We start from the raw sequence: 19,403 nt of genomic DNA on the forward strand, positions 1-19,403 counted from the left end.
TTCCATGAATCACAGAAGTTAAAATGGACGCATTACAGTATCAAATGTCTATTTTAAATGATTTAATAGAAGGAGAAATCTTTTGAAGTCCCTTTTCTGTCAGACACAGCACTCTACATATTGAGCCCAATGTAAGGTGCTTATCTTTGAAATATGAAATAAAAGCTGTTGACCTTTTAAACACAAATCTTGGTGAGCTTTGGTATGGCTTGGTCTAATTATATTATAATGGATAGAAGGTAATCTCTTATGTATGCTGTCTAGGCACATCACCTCTTATCAGAAATCTCAGGGAAAGAATTGGCCCTATAGCAAATCAGTGAGGTAGCAATCTTTGTTGAAAGACCAGGATACCCTGGCTTCACAACAGACAACAAGAGATGCATGACATTGCTAAGCAACGCTATGAGCTAGTGAGGTTTTCTCTGGCTTCATATGGTGTGGTAGTTAAGGAAGTAAGAGCAAGAAGAGAAAGACAAAAACAACCAAATGAACTGAAGAGTGTAAGAAAGAAACCAAAAGAAGAAATGGAAAAGCAGGAAAAATAAGTGGGAGTTAATAAAGCAACTGTAGCATATAAAACCCGCTCTTCTAGGAAAGCCACAATATTATTATTTTCTAAGTAGGAAGTAATAAAAATCAGTATGTTTACCAATGGATTTCTCCAGCTAAACTTTCATCATCTCATTTTCCTTTAAATTGTCTAATCACATATGGATTGGAAAATGCTTCCTAAAGTAAGCTACGCTTTAAAGGAAATCACCATTTGTTAAAGCTTTTCTGCAGGTAGCCTAGAGAATGTTTCAAATCTAAAGAAGTGATTGGCACAAGTTTAAGAATTGAAAGCAGAACTGTTCATATGTCTCCATCTTTTCTCTTGATAAGGTTAATTCTCAGGTGATAACAGTTTGTCTATGGTTAGACACTCCCACGTTTTCTTTTTTTAATAGAAATATTCACTACTGCTCATTTAATGACCATGCAACCAGTGCTGTTAAAAGTCTTGCCACCAAACAGAAAACCAAACAACCCAGCAGATAACTTTTGAAAGTATGGCTTGAATTGTTCCTCAGTACAATCAAATCCATGCTCATGTGCAAGAGAATCTAGTGTAAAACAAAGGTATAATACAAGCATGCTTTCAATCTAATTGTAAAAGGGTTGTAAAAGGGTTGCACTTTCTAAACAAAGTCCTCTGATTCTTTTCCTCCATTTAGGTTATTCTTCAGTTCTTTCCAAGGTCTCTAACTCTCTTGTGCAACTTCTGTATTCTGCCAGAGAAATGACATTTGGTAAAAGATTAATGAACAATCCCAATCCACCTCTCATTCAACACTGAGGAGGTGTATTGTCACCTTGTTTATGTATACTCCCTGTCAGGGAAATACCTTCTGACCTTATTTTTCCTGGAGTACTTCCCAGACAAAATAAACCTATTGCATAGACTGCAACAGAATTGCTATCTCTTAACTCCCTGAGGAGACTACAAGAGATACTTTGCAACACCTTGATCATATGATGCAAAAGCTGATATTTGGTATTTCTCATTGAGATCTAAAATAGTTAAAAGGACCATCCCAAATAAACCATTTGTCTTTATAACCTTTAGGTGTTCATAATCATTGCACTAGTCAAAATGGAACAAGTCTCACTATTGGTCCCCCGGGTGACAAATAATTGTCTAAAAATAAACAACTCATTTAAAACTAAAAATCATTTAGTTTCTAATCATTTGATCAGAAAACAAAGTAGATATTTGATACAGAATATGAGTCTCTGACTTGGTATGCTAGTTTAATTCAAGTAAGTCCAAGATTCTAGTTTCCTACTGGTTTGTAAACATACAGCAAGAATCACATTACATCAAATCCCTCAAGAAAGAGCACCAACTACAAACTAAATAAGCCACAATTTCAGTGTCATTACACTGTTTTCTGATTCACTAACAGAAGCAAAAGTAATCTTGGTAAACAATTACAAGCAGACTCTGGGCTGCAAACCTGTAAAATACTACTACTGATGAAGTCACTTCCTGACTATTATTTTTGTGTGGGAAGACTGTTCTTCTCCAGTTTTCTAAGAATTTTCAGTCTTTAAGCGCCTACAATGAGCAGCTTATTTTGCAGTGTCTGTCAGCCCAGAAGTTGTTTAATTATTCTTTCCATCTTAATGAAAACATGCTTCTTATCTAGATGTTAATAGCTAAAAAATATGTTCTGTTAGACTAAGAACTCTAGTTGCACGGTTATTCAGGATTTTAAATATGGTGCATTTAGAAAAGCTTTTACTTTCTGATTTAGAATAACCCCCAGCCCTATCCTTCTTTGTGCCATGCTTTTAAATCTCTACTCCCACTAATACTGAGGGACATCAGGGAGTTATCCTTTAATGAGGTCCAGGAATTACACAAACTTTGGAAATATTTCAGCCGCTTTGTTAAAGGCACTCTCCATTCAGTTTGGGGCATGAGAAGTGGTTTTCGACCAGAAGAGGGAGCTCATATTGTTCTATTACTTGCAAGAGCAACGCGTGGAGGCACACAGGGTACTTAAATCCATTTGGTACAGAAATGAGAAAGGTAATCAGACATATTTTAATAAGCAAGATAAGTACAGATAAAAGTTTGAACTGAAATCAATCTTACTTAAAGACTTTTTCAATGAAACCAGAATTGTTCCAGATTTAGTTCACGAAAATAAAATGCCACATTTTTAACTATGCTTTTGATAGTAAGATTTAAGATTTATGCCTGCTACTGTTCTATGAGTAACTCCATAGTGAGAGCATTTATGGGATGGCAGGTCTCTACCATGATGAACAATGCCTGCAAAATTCAGCTTTGCTCTATACATAATAACAATATACAAATGCTAACGGTCCTAGAGCCAATCTTAGATTTCCCATCAAGCTCTGTCATGTTTAAACTGCAGAAGTAGCAACAAAGTTCTTTGAAGGCTTGCAATACTCTTGAGCCTGTTATCATCAAAATGGAATAATTAACAAAAGAGCAATGTCAAGAAAGAAAACGAGCTTGGTCTGAAGACAGAAAGCACCAGTTGCTGTTTCTGCAGCTAGTGAAGACCTACTCCAGTGCAGCCCAAAGAAGGATGTTCCAGAGAGCTGTGAAGGATGCTGGAAACACATGAGAAGTAAATTACATGATCAAACTGTGTCCTCCTCCATGGTTGGACTGTTTTCTGATGACTGTTTTCTAATCTTTAGGCCTGTTGAGTTCTAAATGTCTTGAACTATAAGGCTTTTATTAGTTCCCATGTTCTCCAAACTCCATAGTTAATAATATTTCAAATATTTTCTGGCACCCAATCTTTTCTTTTTTGCTTCTGTTTTCATCTCATCACTTTCAGGCCTACACATCTTGACAAACAATTCTGCTCCTTTCTTATTGCTTACCTCTTTGAAATAATCAGGTCTTGTTCGTTTATCCATACACATCCACACACAAACCCACATACACATTTGAATGGCCCTGGAGATGAGGATGATATAAAATGGATATTATAACTGTGAAGCATCGAAAAACTGATTCAAGCACAAAATTAAGTAGGGAGGGGTTGGGATTTTTTTTTTTTTTTTTTTTTTTGTGTGTGTGTGAAAGTATTTCACGGATGGTTTGAGGGTGAAAACTTCAAAATTTTATCTGGGCTTGCAAGCACTGCTTATGCCTCACTGGCAATATTTCCCCATGCAATCTAACCAATTGCATATGTGTCCAGAACAAAAGTGCAAATGTGCATCCATTCAGATCAGTGTATTTTAGACATTTGCCTTTTCATGGGCTCCTTTTCATGGCCCTTTCAAACATTATTAGAGTTTTCAACACGAATTATCTATAAAGAAGAAAAAAGTCTGAGCATTGTTTTCTGTGCAGTTGTTTCAATGTTATTTAAACATTTATATATTGGTGTATGCTCTAATTGAAAATCAGAAAAATAACAAGAATGTGGTCTACTGTGCTGACAGACTTAGCCACAAGTTGTTCCAACATCTCACTAAAACATAACAAACTTGTAATTCCCCAAACAGGTATGTAGATGATTAGTGGTTTAAACTAAGTGACATTTATTGATTTTAAAAGACCACTCCTTTCTGCACATAACACTTTGCATGTTGACCTACAATCCGTTACCCTCAGTAACTTCCCTGAAGAAAAGTGTACCACCTCCAAATTCGTACTATTATCATTATTAAATAAAAAAAAAATTATTAAAGGTTTGCAGATATGTAACTCTATGCAGATGGCATTGAGTACATCTTACTGGTGCAGAATGCTTTGCTATATTGCAAATCCATACATACTATTTGGTTTTATTGTGACATAAATGCCATTAAGCTTCTCAGCATATTTTTCAGTGTTGTATGCTAATTTACATTTCAATCCTGTTCATGTGTCTTCTCAGTAAATCAGATTTGCCTTTTATTACAATGTAAAATACCATTTGTAGCCTAATAAAAGTGATGCATACAATTAAAAAAAAAAAAAAGAAAAAGAACATCCAAAGAATTAAAATAGCATATAAGTCTCCACTCTCTCCTCACTGCAAATTAAAATAGCAGTTGAGGAGGAAAACGAAAAGAGAAAAAATTTATTAAGGGTAATGCTATACACATTTATGTAATAAAAGTACATCTGACCCTTTTGCAGTCCCCAAAATTGCCAGCTACTGTAAGGCTTTCCATGAACTGCCTGCCAAATTGACACAAAAACTGGCCACTTTCAGCTCACATCTGTGTTCAGTTTGCATGCAGCGAGAATGTAAGACGTCGGGAATATTTGTATTGCGCCAATCTGTAACATTACTTCCGATGAGAAAGCCACTTTAGCATGGGAAAGCAATGAAACAGGTGACCAGCACTCTTGGTAAGGAATAGTTTATTAATAATAGATCACTTGAATACAGAGCTTACTTCTCAATATGCAATTCAGTTAAGTCACCTCATGATGTCTGACATAAACTTATCTACTGCAGCAACATTATAGAGAAAGCGCGATCTCTAGTTTTGTATTGTTCAGAGTTTTGAATCCCAGTCCAAATGTGGAAAACACTTGCAAGGCTTGATTTCACTATTAGTGAGCATTTAATGACACCAGCAAACCACAACAGGAGCTGGCAAAAGAAGCAGCCTTTTCTAAGGAAAGGAACAATACTAGAGTAGTCTACTTTGGCACCTGAACTTTACAATTCATATACATGTGAGATCTTCATTACAAGACATGATCTTGCAGAAATCCTGATTGATTGTCTAATGAATGCAATGGTGTTAGCTCACCAGACCTTTTTCTCCAGCTGCACAGCAGTAAAGCAGCAGCTCAACTCATCCTCTGAGGCTGCCATGATATTCCTCATTTTCTCTGGGACACAGCTGCTTAAAACAACTGCCACCACAGCCTTCTGTGCCTTCTCAGAGTTCTCAACTGAAAACTAACTACTTGAGCAGTCTCATGACTCCCTAATCCTTAGCACACCTAGCATTAAATGTGAGCTTATGATCTTGCGAACGTAAAAATGCTTGCAATTCAGGTAACTGCTGACTCAGAACTAAGAAGTCATGGGTGTTAAAAAGATGTAAACTGTCTGTACACAATTCAAAAACTTCCATATAGCCAAAAGAGCCACTTAAAAATGTTTGAAACATTCCTTTAATGTTTTACCTCATTACCTTAACCACTTCTATCTCTACAAACACCATATTTACTCCAAAATCTTTTCCAAATTGAACGCAGTGCTCAGAAATAAAAATTTATAGTGTAAAGTTGCACTGCTAAGTACTGGCTCTTGATTGTTCTGCATAGCAAAATGCAACCTGATGTTTACTAAGGTCAAAGAATTGCTAATTACATTTAATATATAAAGAATAAATTATGTAGAAAACCCCCTGGACGTAAAGCCCTTACCTTCCCTGTCCTAGAGATGTGCTACTCTACTGCTTGCAAGGTCAAGCCTCTACTCCCAGATCTCTTTGGCAAAGCCGAGAAAGTTGGACTCCTCCTCTTAGGTCTCTTCTGCCACCTGCAGAGATGACGTAAACCAAAAAAAGTATTTGTGATTGTGGGCATTCCACTTGGGGCATCCCAAACAAAACATCCTATTACAATGTAGGAAATCACCCTTCCTAAAAAATGAACATCTTTTCCCATTTACTAAACTGAGTAACTTACAATCACTGTATCCATTTGGATGCTAGCCACCACTACCAAGGTTAGTATTTAAATATCAGTATCAAACTTAAAGGCTTATTGTGAGAATTATTTGTTTTACTTTTAGCAGCATGTTTGAAATATAAAAGCTGCAACTGTATTGAACTTACAAACATGAAATTAAAAGTACACAAGTCTATCCCGAGAACAGCCTTGAAAATTGAAATCTCGAAAGATTTATTCCAATGATCATTCCCAACCCTTTATTCACAAAACTAAAAGATATAAAAATAACAAACGCCAAAGCACAGAATTACAAATACAACACTACCATGAAAAATGTGGGGTTTGTTATTCCATCAAAAATAAACTAAGGGTAGCTCCTTTATATGGAAAGAAAGTATTTTTCCTAATTTTCAACAGAAAATAATTCAAACCTGAACATGACTATAAACAAAGACTTTCATTAAATACTTTTTTTAAAACATTTCTATCTATAATATTTTGAGTGTTCTCAAACTTTGGCAGAGAACAAAGGTAATGTCCACATTTACCCTTAATTCAAACAATACCAGTGTATTCTCTTTCCCATTATTTTACTGCTATTCCAGAGTAGTGCTCTATATAGGAGAGAGTATCTCATTACATGAACATAATCAGGATATCACTAAAAGACATGCAAGGTTTTCTGTGTGTCTTTAATGGAGAAAATATAAGAAACACAGTTAGGATTTACAGTTGAAGTATTTTATGCTCAAAATGAACGCTAGACCACAAATGTTTTCATAGCCATTTAAATATTCCAAGGTAGGATTCATTCCCATGCCTTGTTTATTTTCCATATAGTTAGCCTCTAGTGTTACGATGTTGACAAAGATTTTCATCTGCTTTCCTCTCCTATAAAAGAAAAGACAACAACCAACATCTCCGAAAGAGACATAGGAATATCCATTTGTCTTTGTGGACTCATAATTAGGCAAAGGATAGAACCAAAGCATGTTCATGACAGCAAACTTACTGCAGCACACCAAGATGCCAGACATGAGGAATCGGCCACACAGCTAAAGAAAAGGAAGTGAACAACCACAGATATTCCACCAGTTAAGCAAATACACATACTTTCCAACCTGTATTTTTCCAATAGTATGGTCTTGTTCCCACAATAGACCTAATGAACTACCTGAGAAATACTAATCAGCTCACATTTTCTGTGAGCCTCAAAGAGATTGCAACATGAACTGAACGGCAAGTTTTTTCCTCTCATGGCAATTATCTCTAGGTATCCTCATTCTACTCCAGTGCTGAGGTACAAGTGGTGTGAAAACAAACCAAATGAGTTCAGTTCTGGCTCTGTAGTTCCAGTCTGCACTTGGGAGAAGTTGGAGGCTTTTTGCTTTGCCTGGTTGAGGGAGCTTACCCTCTATAAAGAAAAAGCTGTTGCCAATTAATAGCCAGTGCAAACTTCACAAAAGCAGATGGGTCAAAGAAAATTTTTTCATTTCATGTCAGTTATTCTCATCTCCTTCAGCTAACTCCATGATCTTATAGGGCACTCTAAACTCAAATATTTGGCATGGAAGGACAAAGAAAGAATCGAATTTGACCTACCAACATTTTCCAGACTCACTCCTGTCCTCACTCTTGACTCATTGTTCTCCCTACATGACAGTATTCTCATCTAGTTTTCACATAACAGTTACACATAACTGCACCTGTAAGGTGGTCAGAGAGGAATTTAGGAAGCCACAGAAAAGGAGACTACTGCCAATATTTGTGACGGTTTTTAAATGCCATAGTAATATGAGGCAAGAGGGGCAGACTGCCATCTTAGGCAGCAAAGTGAGTAAATTTCAAGAGAGCATTTGACAGAAATTGATCTTGGTGAATTGGGCTACTGAAATGTAGTTTTGAAGATGCTATTAGTTGTTTCTTTCACTGGAAATTTGTATGTATAATATGGATATTATATATAGTCCTAAAACAGTCCTATATATACCTAAAACAGCTAAAAATAATTATCAAGATTATAACCAATAAATGAAAATACAAATTAAAATTAAAGTGACTCCTGGCACGTGAAAAAAGGATGCAAAAAAGTAGGCTTTCTAGGCTGGTATAGTAGAAACAGCCGCACTGGCTTCCCAATCCAGCCAGCAAAGTGCTCTGGAGTTATTTGTTCTTAGTATGGGACAGGATCTGTCTCTGTGTTCGCCAATGCCGTGGTCCTGTCTACTGACATAAACCTGCAAGGTGAACCTAGGGATAGTATGGCTGCCAGATGTACAGAAACCCTTCATGTACTAAGGAGAAAAGAATAAAGATGTTTTGAAAATGTTTCCTTGTATGAAGTTGGCTCAGTGGCATGCACTCAGATGGGGTCGCCTCACAAAAGGACCACTTGCAAAAAGTTAATCTGAAATTTCTCTTTCAAACATCTGCCATGTCAGCTAAACTGTCCAACTTTGAGCTTATACTAATGAGGAGAATAACAAGACTTTATGGCTTAGGCTAACGAACACGGTGCAAACATAAATACTTTCCAAGTGGAAAGTAATCCTTAACCCTAAATAAATAAAATACAGCCTTCCCCTCACACATATTCAACTGACAAACTTAGAAGCAATGTTGTTTTCTTTATGTTCAAGATTACTTTATTAGTAATCACCATGTGCACTTCTTAGGAACTTTTTCAAATCTGCTTTTTTGCTGTTTAGCAAACCTCAGCTGAACTCCACATTTCAGATGTTGCCTCGTCTGTCCCTTAAAATAACTTCTAAAGTATTAGAGACAGCTGCCATCGGCCTGTCTAGTCTGTTGTACCTAAGTCTGTTTCAGGTCCATACTGATAAACATTACACTAATTTTTCCTGATCCTTACGTGGTTTATTTTGACCTAATACAAATCACAGAAAGCTTCACAAAAACCTCTTCATTTTCCAATTTTTCCATTTCCTTGTGTACACTAGAGTACACAAAATTTGGTTTGCAAAGACATCCGCTCAATGAATGCAATGCTTCTCCTACGATCACCTGAAGGATTGCTTGTAAAGCCTCCTCATTTCACCCTCTTCTGATAGGGATAACTTGCTGCTTACATTGGGTAAAATACATAGCTGCATAAAAATAGCAGTGATCTTGATTTTCTAACTCACATTCATCTCACATTTTGTTTTCAACCTCGTTACATGGGCATAGAACTTTTTTTCTTAGCCAACATTAAAGATATACATATAAAAATAGATACATATAAAAATATATACATATAAAAATATATAAATATTAAAATAATCACGCTTCAGGAGAACACAACTATGCCAGTAGTTATTTTTATCTAGTTCACTTTCTTCAAACATATACAGTAAAACAGATCCTACTACGCATTAACTAGATCCAGTCTCTTCACCTTTTTTCACATGTTCATAGGCATGCAGCTCTTAGATTTTTATCCCCAGAAAATGCACTGTGCTCAACAAGCCGGGGTCAAAATGCAATATTCAGAATTTGTATCAAGAGGTGTAACATGGGTATTTTTCCTGTGACCTGTGGTCACTCCAGTCAGCTACTCCCAACCCACATTCAGCCTACAGCAGGACGGAATCTTAGTCTCAAAAGGTCATGACTTCAAGGGAAAAAGACTACTGCTGACTACCTCTGTTCTTCCAAATTTGTACTGCCTAAATAAACTAAGAAATTCTGTTTCTCTAAGCACAGAAAAGTTTAATTCCAGAAAAGAGAACAGATCATACAGACAGAAAAAAAAAAAAAAATTATCACTTGGCAGAGCCTTGTTTGGTTTTTGTGTTTTGTTTTGGTTTAGGTTTGGGTTTGGTTTTTTTCCCTAAGAAGAAGATCCTTGTTGCCTGATAGGAAAGTCTTTGTGATGGTGAGATTTAAATATAACTCCCAAACTAAGCTCACTCTAGATGTTATACCTGCAGATTCACGCAACATGAATGCTCCAGCTTCTCCATGCCAGGTCTCTGCAACATTGATTACAGGATGGAGCACTAAGCTCTAGAGTAAATTCACTGAGATCAATAGATCTATATAAATATAACATGAAAGTGGTGTGGAGATAAGTAACAAAAGGAGCAAATCTCATACTCTCACTAAGTCAACTTTAGTATTTATTTTAATCTAGGCACATATAAAATATAGCATTTGCTCTGTAAGTATATATGAGGTTTGATGTCAGCTGCCATATTTTTAAGGAAGATGTTTAAATATGATATTAGTGTCAGATGAAGACTAAGAAATTTGATATTCCCACAGTCTTCACTACACCAAACTTCTGTCAAATTACTTTACTGCAAAGCTTTCAGAGAGTATTGTGTTCTAATTCATAATTAGTAAAACCTCACACCCCCACTTCACCATAAATGCCAGAGCAAGGCCCAGAAAAATGACCAAAACAAAACAAAGTTAAAAAAATGTAAAATGAAGCCTTATAACATTAAAATCATATGTCTAAATCATCTAAAATACATCTAACAAACTATCTAAATATACTGTTTTCAGTGGCTCTCATCTGTTTTTCAAATAATAGGTTGTTAAATGAGACCTTATATTAGCATTAGTTTAGGAAAAGGAATTACAGCTCAAATGTATATGTCTGGGAACACCTAGCTATCATAGAAAAGAAGTGGGCAGACACTTGGTCTGGTCATTTGGAGACAATTAGGTAGTTTACATTAGGTTGCATTACAAGCAGATGCAGGTGGTGTTGCTTAGGAGGAAAGCCACTGCTGCCATTGAAAGTGTGTATTAATAAAGGTCGTATCCATTTTGAAAGCACTGTGCATCTTCACATAGCCCAAGGCTAGACACTGAAAAGACTGGCAGGTAGACTGAGGTTCATTGGCTGTGCCACAAATCCAAGAATGGGTATAAAACAAATGATTCCACTCACAAAAACTCACTTTAAAAACCTGAATTCTGAATAATTAGGGTAGAAACAGAAGGTTAAAACTCTCAACATGCTTTCTCTGTGCTTCTTTACCCTTCTTGCTAACAAGCTCAAGGAAGAGTACATAGAAGAATAAGTGTTACCTTAAAACGAAGTGACTGAATGAAGATTCTGGAGATCTTGAGTCATTTCCCAGGTATGCCACAAAACATTTGTATGTCCCTAAGTCAGTCACTTTGTTTCCACTGACTTCAGGTAAAAGCTTTTATCTCATTTTGGCTCACTACTTATATATAAAGTTATAGAATCACAGAATCATAGAATAGTTAGGGTTGGAAAGGACCTTAAGATCATCTAGTTCCAACCCCCCTGCCATGGGCAGGGACACCTCGCATTAAACCATGTTGCCCAAGGCTCTATCCAACCTGGCCTTGAATACCACCAGGGATGGAGCATTCACAACTTCCTTGGGCAACCCGTTCCAGTGCCTCACCACCCTCACAGTAAAGAACTTCTTCCTTATATCTAACCTGAACTTCTCCTGTTTAAGCTTGAAGCCATTACCCCTTATCCTACCACTACAGTCCCTAATGAAGAGTTCCTCTCCGGCATCCTTAGAGGCCCCCTTCCAATACTGGAAGGCTGCTATGAGGTCTCCATGCAGCCTTCTCTTCACCAGGCTGAAATGCCGCAACTCTCTCAGCCTGCCTTCATATGGGAGGTGCTCCAGCCCTCTTATCATCCTCGTGGCCCTCCTCTGGACTCGCTCCAACAGCTCCATGTCCTTCTTATGTTGAGGACACCAGAACTGTACACAATACTCCAAGTGAGGTCTCATGAGAGCAGAGTAGAGGGGCAGGATCACCTCCTTTGACCTGCTGGTCATGCTCCTTTTGATGCAGCCCAGGATACGGTTGGCTTTCTGGGCTGCAAGCGCACACTGAAGCCAGCTCATGTTCAGCTTCTCATCAACCAACACCCTCAAGTCCTTTTCTGCAGGGCTGCTCTGAATCTCTTCTCCGCCCAACCTGTAGCAGTGCCTGGGATTGCCCCGACCCAGGTGTAGGACCTTGCACTTGGCTTAGTTAAACTTCATAAAGTTGGCATCGGCCCACCTCACAAGCGTGTCAAGGTCCCTCTGGATGGCATCCCTTCCCTCCAGCGTATCAACTGAACCACACAGCTTGGTGTCCTTGGCAAACCTGCTGAGGGCGCACTCAATCCCACTGTCCATGTCACCGACAAAGATGTTGAACAGGACCGGTCCCAACACCGATCCCTGAGGGACAGCACTCGTTACAGGTTTCCAACTGGACATCGAGCCATTTACCACAACTCCTTGCGTGCGGCCATCCAGCCAGTTCTTTATCCACTGAGTGGTCCATCTATCAAATTGATGTCTCTCCAATTTAGAGACAAGGATGTCATGAGGCACAGTGTCGAACGCTTTGCAAAAGTCCAGGCAGATGATGTCAACTGCTCTGTCGCTGTCCATCAGTTGAAATACACCCACTTTAATTTCTTTGGGTTTTTTCTCTGGTTTGCTGTCTCTAGATGCTTTCTAGTAATAAAGTATTTTGTCCAAATCCTTAGTGGTATCATTGACTACGGGTGTCACAGTATAACCCAAGGCCTCAGATGCCACAAAATCCTGTTACAGTAAGCTCTGTACGCACTGCAAACAGTGTTTAGCACCCTGTAAAAGGTCAGCATAAGGCCATAAATAAATCAAAGGATTAACAGAAGTTTCTCATAATAACCACCAATACATTCAGAAAAACATCATATGATGCATGTCTTACACAGGGAGTGGCACATGTCAGCAAGTGACTGCTCATCTTTATCACTTTCAGAGATACTGTTGATAGGCTTGGCACTATGTCAACGAGAATATCCCTTGGAAATCTAATTATCCACCCTTTCTGGATACCTTCTAGAAAGTTTCCAAGACTCTGGTTGTTTTAATCTGTGACTCCACTCCTGTCCATACTCCACAAGCAGGTTCATCAGCTGGAGACTGCAAAACTATGACATGTATTGCCCAGTGGGGTCTTTGCCAAGACTTATTCTTTTTTCTCTTAATTCAAATAGTTCATATCACTAGATATGCAGGATGCACCCACATGAGTACAAACAGAAGCCAGATATAGAAGATTATTTTCATGATAAGCCATTGAATGTTTAGTTAGGTCCTCGGTTCTGTGTAACCCTAGATGCAGAGCCTTAGTAACTCGTGTGTAAAACAGAACAATACGTTCCTGTCTCAGCACGTAGTGCATGCGCATTCACTTCAAAGAAGGAACTGTCTTCTGTTCAAAGCCCTCTTCTCCCTGCATTCATACTGAACTAACAGTCTTAAAGTATGTCAACAACACTCACTGGGCATATTGCATTACACGGCACCACAGTGAGGTTCAAACCTCAATCACTAATGCCTGTATGGCTTTAATGAGCTTTTCTTCGGTAGGTCAGAATTATTATCCTCATGTCACAAATGGAAAACCAAGAAGAGGAAAAGAAATTTCATCTCCTTTATAAGGTCACACAACATGTCACTGCCAAACTTGGGTGCAAACTCAGGAGCTTTGTGGGTAACACTCACTATTCTATTGTGGACAGCACTGATTCTGACCATGTGAAGAACAGCCTTAACCAAACCCACCAAAACCAAGACTCAGTGCTTCCCCAACAAAGAATTCTAGCAAGGGCCACTTACGTCACAGGATAAGAGTGATTAGTAATGAAAATATTGAAATGACAAAAATAGACTTTATAGTAGTAGCGAAAGTCAATCTATATTTTAACATTCATGCATTCTACTCAAGACATTTCTAAAAATAATCTCCTTACTGTTGTCATTGCTTTTCTTGACTCATGGGATGCCAAGATAAAGATAACTAACTGAAGCATCAACTGTGATGGTGCCTAATTATTGACGCATGGTTGTTACTTCTCAAAGCTCACAGCCAAAATTAACCACAACAGGATACATCTTTAATGACAGATAAAGTTCAGGAACCGGCACACTGGTATTGCTTTATACCCAGAAAAGTCGAACTCAAAATGCTTAAAATTAAGGACTTCACAGTCACAATATTTGTTTGTTTCCTGATACTCCTCTTACAAAGATACAAACAGATGAGAACATTCATGATTTCCCAATTCTACCATCAAATGCTTTGCAGAGACCTTTGACTATAAGCTTGCGTGGGAGTAAACTGAAGAGTTACTTAAATAGCAATACTGAACTTAACAGCTCAGCAACGTGTGAACATTCTTTAATCTTCATCCAATAGTCAAATCATGGCCAAGACAATAGCACCACGGGTTTATTTTGCATTTATTTAAGGTTTTATGCCAGTAGTGGAACAAAGGCACTTACAGTACTCTACCATTCTTTCTTTCTCCCTTAATCTTAATATTTGCCTCTCCCAGCTCTCAAACTTCCAGTGAGAAAGGCAGAACCTTCATTAGATGCCAAGGATAAAGGTCGTGTGAATCTCCATCTTGTCCAATGTGAAAGACAGAATGATGCTGCTGTTGTAAATAGCAATGCTAAAAGAGCTGATCCACAGAAAATGATGTATTGAGAAGAAAAGCAAGGAAAAAAGAAAAAAAAAAAAAAAGGAGAAAAAAGGAAAGCAAAGCCCTCATCTTTACTTAAGTTCATGAGCGCCCACCAGACTGGTATGCAAACAGCAAACACAGCTTTCCTCTGAAGTCAAGGCTGCCGCTTCATGGTGGCTGTCTGTGAACTGTCATTTCACAGCAGGATGCCAGGGACATAACCATTAAGCACATGCTATGCAGTAAACTAGAAATACGTATGTAGGGCCTTGGAGCACAGCATCATTAAATGGATTCAGCTGAACACTGATAGTCTACTTAGGAGGGGAAGAAGAAAAAAGTAAAAAAGAAAAAAAAGAAATTTTTACAGAAGTCCTGAGGAAAATATTTGCCAAATAACAGCCTTCATGTGACTCAATTATAACATTAGTATGATAAAGCAAATTGTTTTTTCTCATTCTACTATAGAGTTGATGTATAGTAACAAGTTAATTACCTTTCTTATGAGAAAATGGTGAAAACATTAAGCTTTAAAAAATTCAAAATTGTGTTCAGTTTTTTGCATACATAACTCAGCACATTCATGTACTTTTCTAGTATATAACAGTTTCTTTCAGTAGCATCTGTGTGTCTGGACTTATGAAAAAGAAAACACCTTCCTTTATAACACCATGGAACGCCAGTGATTAATTCATACCATACCCCAAAACTGTTGGAGAAAAGCATTTGTAATTATTTTCATATTGCATATGCACAAGAGTGCAACAGAAGTAAAAAAAAAATAAGAGGGCTTAATTTGTTGTATTTAATGCTGTATTTAATGAATTAAAAATTCTTAGCAAAAGTGTGTTATGTTTTACTGTTTCAGATCGGTTAATCAATATTTCAGAATAATATTACAATATTTCAACATAGCATTACAACATTTCAATGTAATTTTACTACACAAACATCTTGAATATATGTGAATATTAAATAGGAAATACATATTCATTTCTACATTATTAGTTTCCATTCTTTCACGTTTTTCTCCACATTACTGGAATAGTATCCAATCTATGTTCAAGTTTTTCTTACACAGAATATATTCATTTATGGGATCACAATTCTTTCCATGGCAACCAACCTTCATGTGAGAGATTCATGATGTGTGAGCTTAATGACAGGTGAATAGGCACAGAAAATGTAAGTGGTGTTGAGACGGAGAGGATGATCTAGATCTGTGTATTTCTCTAAGTGAAAATTACTGTGAAATTCTGTAAAATAACAGTTTTGGTAAACTGAGAAATAAAACATACTTCTCTCATGTTCATTATTCACATAATAATAAGTCAAAGCATGATACATGAAAACACAAAACATCTCCCAGTTTACATAAAGAATGTAACCTGACATCTCATATACTTTTGTGTGGTGTCAGCATTAACGATCAGGCCCCTGTAAAACCACTTTGACACCGGTGGAAGCCACACAAGCGTTTGAGGTGAAGCCACCTCCAGCTGCTCACCACCCTGGGCAGCACACGACACCCCCCGCCTCGCACAGGGCACACCAAAACAGGGAACATTGGAGTATTCCAGCTATTTCCGAAATCCATGCTGCTCATCTGGTCACTTTCGTTTATCCAGAGCCTGCCTGGGTTTGTAAACACCAGAGGCCAAGGGCAAACCCTGGGCAGCAGCAAGGACACTGCCAGTGCAAGGAAGCTCTTCTGGAAAGAGGAGTTATGCTACACATAAACATGGAGAAAAGCTTCTAAATCAGTACCTCTGATGAGACAGATGTATAAAATCTATCAATGCTAAAAGAGCCAATACACAGAATATGATGTATTGAGAAGGACAGCAAGGAGAAAAAGAAAAAAAAAAATCTATTTTGTTGTTTTTTCTTTTTTTTTTTTTAATAATGTCTGTATTAGTAGTCAATACATAGAAAGATAGGCGCTAAACTGTTGAATATCTAGAGAAATTCATTTCCCCTTAACACGCCCGTCACGGTGCACAACTGTGGCTCCACAGAGCAGTAAGCCTCTCCGAAGAAGAAAAAACAAACCAAACAAAAAAATTATAATAAAATAATTAAAAAGTAGTACCTCAAAGTCTTCTTACAGCGTACTGAAGTGCTGTAACTGCTCCTCACTACGAGTCCTCCTCAGGGGCAGCGGCACTGTTTCACTGTGGGCAGCCCGGGACATGCAATATGGTGGCAGCCAGCTGCCCCCTCAGCGCTGAGCGCTGCTCTAGCCACGGTCCTGGCAGCACCACCGCTTCTGGACACCCCCTTCCCCGGCACCATCCACTGACCTGCAGCTCCCAGGCACTCGGGTTTGTTCCAGGCTGCCTCTTTCGACCCATGCCCTCGTGCCTAACTAGACCTAACTCTAAGCCTGGAGCATGGTGGCTAACAACATAGGGCAGTCCCTCACCTCCACCCACTGTCCACCATTGTGTTTGGGATGGCGTATTCCCCAGGATTCCAGAAGCAAAATAAGCAAATAAGGCAAAACTAAAATCAGCTCAAAAGGTAAATGAGTGTTGGCAACTCCTTTGCCTCGGTTTTAGTAGCAACAGAACTACACGCTCAGCATGGGTCAGTGTATTAGGCGAGGAGGGGTGCAGCACCTCAGCAAACCAGCCCACCACAAAACACTACCAACAAGCAGTTAACAGCGGTTTTTAGGTGATTGATACATGTGTCAAGGACTTCAAATCAGGAGATGGAGGAAGAAAAGGACAATGTCTAAAAACAATATATGCATTTAAAAAATGATCAAAATTTTTAGGGTTTTTTTAAATTTTTGTATGGGTGAAGAGCGTATTTACCTGTAGGACCACGTAGCTGTTGAAGAGAAATACTATTTTAAACATTTTTTTATGTCTTCAGAACCAGAAGCCTGGGATAAGACAGGCTGAGAGAGTTGAGGCTGTTCAGCCTGGTGAAGAGAAGGCTGTGTGGAGACCTCATAGCAGCCTTCCAGTATCAGAAGGGGGCCTCTAAGGATGCCGGAGAGGAACTCTTCCTTAGGGACTGTAGAGGTAGGACAAGGGGTAATGGCTTCAAGCTTAAACAGGAGAAGTTCAGGTTAGATATAAGGAAGAAGTTCTTTACTGTGAGGGTGGTGAGGCACTGGAACGGGTTGCCCAGGGAGGTTGTGAATGCTCCATCCCTGGTGGTGTTCAAGGCCAGGTTGGATAGAGCCTTGGGCAACATGGTTTAGTGCGAGGTGTCCCTGCCCATGGCAGGGGGGGTGGAACTAGATGATCTTAAGGTCCTTTCCAACCCTAACTATTCTATGATTCTATGATAAGCATCACAAAATCGTAAAACTGTTTCAAGAGCTAAATGTTGAACTAAATGATTATACTTTCAACAATTGCCCTTTTTCTTTGTAATGGACTGAAAACCAAACAAGCCCTGAAACAAACAGTCCCAGTCTCAGTTCAGCCTCTAACAGCACCTATTACAAGTCTAGGTCCTATATACTGAACTGTCTTACGAGAAGCTGAGAGAAGTTGAGCTCAGTTTATAGGACCTTGGTTTAATATTGATTAAGTGTTCAAAAGCCTGTGTTGGCATAAGCCTAGCCTCAAGCTGAACAATATCAACTGTTAGGGAAAGTGAAACTTGTGCCACAAATCTGTTGCCAAATATTCATACTGGTTTCTCAAGCATACAAACACAATTTATATTCCAGTAGCACAAACCAAAAGCATTCAGTAATACACAAATGTGAAAAAGTCCTTATAATCATTCCCTTTAAATAAGCAACTGAATTCTAAAATGAAACCACTGTTTTCCTTCAGCATTTTCCATCCAGCCATAGGCACAGCTATGAATGCATTTCATTAAACAGAAGGTGAAGAGGATAAAGAGGCAGATGAAGCCAGATCAATAGTTTACAATTTAAAAAAAAATAATTTCGCTCATGCCCATGGAAGGTGAAAATAAAATGCAGAAAGAAAGCAGCTGTTCAGCATCCTCCCCAACAATATGAGGAAATTACATGTTTCTTCTGAAAGAGGTATTTTAGCACAGTAGGATGTTCTTATGTTGTGACAAGATAATATGTGTGTAAAGCACTCCTATAATTCAGCTGTCACAGAGATGCGCTTACTCAAGTGCATGTGTGTCAATGGAGAATTAGCTTTGATCTGTAAAATACATCAGATGGCTTCCATTCCTTACGCTGAATCAACTCGGTTTGATAAGAAATTAATCTGACCATCTTTCTTATTGCCATTTTCAGAGTGCCTAATCTCTGGAACGGATGGTGTGACTGCATGGAGCTGTTTACAGGGTAAAATACTAATGTCAACATGGATAAAAATCACATTTTAATGGTTTTTATCTTAGCACTTCCCCTTTAGAGCATCCTAGGCATTTCAGGGTCATCAGGGTAACACACTACCCAGCAAATTTTCCTGGGAATTAAAAAAAAACCAAACAAACAGTATTTAATCCTGAATAGACCCTAAATTTGGAACTCAAAAATACATTTTCTCTAGCTTTTGTAATTTCAGCATTAGTGATCCAGATGTGAAAACAGAATTATTTCAACAACTATGTCTGCCAACACTATAAAGACTGACTTAAATCTGCAATAGTTTATGCAGTTTAATATACAGCCGATACCAATTTTTTTCACTATAATCATTCTTCCAAATAGAAGTTAACTTCAGTCTGGACTCTAAGTTCTTCAGCGCATGCTTCTTCAGACAAACAGAAAGCAAAAGTGAGTCTGATTTTCAGAATTTGGATGTCAAAGAAAAGAAA

Source organism: Strigops habroptila, chromosome 4 (genome assembly GCF_004027225.2).
Source record: "Strigops habroptila isolate Jane chromosome 4, bStrHab1.2.pri, whole genome shotgun sequence".
In the NCBI taxonomy this organism is placed as follows: Eukaryota; Metazoa; Chordata; class Aves; order Psittaciformes; family Psittacidae; genus Strigops; species Strigops habroptila.